The sequence below is a fragment of the Rhincodon typus genome, chromosome 48 (genome assembly GCF_021869965.1).
Source record: "Rhincodon typus isolate 14 chromosome 48, sRhiTyp1.1, whole genome shotgun sequence".
Lineage (NCBI taxonomy): Eukaryota > Metazoa > Chordata > Chondrichthyes > Orectolobiformes > Rhincodontidae > Rhincodon > Rhincodon typus.
In genome coordinates, this window is record NC_063379.1 from 2,020,442 (window position 1) to 2,021,770 (window position 1,329).

Genomic DNA, 1,329 nt, shown 5'->3' on the forward strand with positions numbered 1-1,329 from the left:
CCGCAGGAACAGGAAAAGGCCATTCAGCCCCTTCTCCAGCCTGTCCCACAGGAACAAGAGGAGGCCCATTCAGCCCCCTTCTCCAGCCTGTCCCACAGGAACAAGAGGAGGCCCATTCAGCCCCTTCTCCAACCTGTCCCGCAGGAACAGGAATAGGCCATTCAGCCCCTTCTCCAGCCTGTCCCGCAGGAACAGGAAAAGGCCATTCAGCCCCTTCTCCAGCCTGTCCCGCAGGAACAGCAGTGTGAAGATGCCCATTCAGCCCCTTATAACAAATGCACAGGAAGAGGCCATGCAGCAACCAACGCAACGCCCCCCCCATGTGTTACACAGAAACTGACAGACCTAATTCCACACTTCAACATCTGCCCACCTCCCTCCCCTGCAGAAACCTATAATGCAAGAGCCCGAGGAATGTATGTTTGCTGCATTCCCTCGAGTACGGTTACATCCAGCTTTCGATGTAGGGGTGAGAACCACAAACAGATGTGGTGTCATTGGAGTTTGACGTAACTGCAGCAACGCTTCTCAGTTCCTATTTGTTAATCCTTTAGCTAACAGAAGACACTTGCCATCAGTGCAGCTCGCTTAACCGTCTGTGCTCCTTTAACTGGGGCACTTATGCATGTTCCTCGTGAAATTTATCCTGCTTTCAGGTGCAAAATTGGCGCCAGTCCACATTCCAATACGGCCAGTTTGCTGTCCACTACCTTCATCTGTGCAGATATTGTTGGTGCCTCTCTGCATTCTCCTCAGTTTATATACCCAGTTATCTGTCAGGCCCCAGCACAGATTCTGTGCCAAGCCATTAGTTACATCGCAAGGGCTTGTAAAGGTGTCTTTTATTCCTTCTCCCAGCTTCCTGTTCATCAACCAATCTTTGGTCCAGGCAAACAAATGGCCCAAATTTCAGTTTGTTTCTTTCTTTCTGTTTTTTTTTGTGTGGAGATGTGGTGGTGTCCAGGCCTGGGCAACAAATACGTATCCAGCGAAATTACCTCTGATCTGAGTGTCCTTCCCCATTTCAGACACCAGTTCTCAACCACATTGCTGTGGGTCTGGAGTCACATGCAGACCAGACCAGAGAAGGAAACAGATTTCCTCCCATTAATTGAACCACATGGGTTTTTACAACAATCGCTGATAGCTTCACCATCACCGTTATCGAGAGTAGCTTCATCGTACACATCTACTCATTGGTCCTCCGATAGTGCGGCGCTCCCTCAGCACTGACCCTCCGACAGTGCGGCACTCCCTCAGTGCTGACCCTCCGACAGTGCGGCACTCCCTCAGCACTGACCCTCCGACAGTGCGGCGCTCCCTCAGCAC

General features: G+C 51.2%; 1 protein-coding gene across 1 annotated transcript in view; it reads right to left on the bottom strand.

Moving 5' to 3' along the window:
* LOC109938782 overlaps positions 1 to 1,329 on the bottom strand; it is a 14,648-nt gene that overhangs the window by 2,179 nt on the left and 11,140 nt on the right. The gene's annotated exons all lie outside the window — the stretch shown is intronic.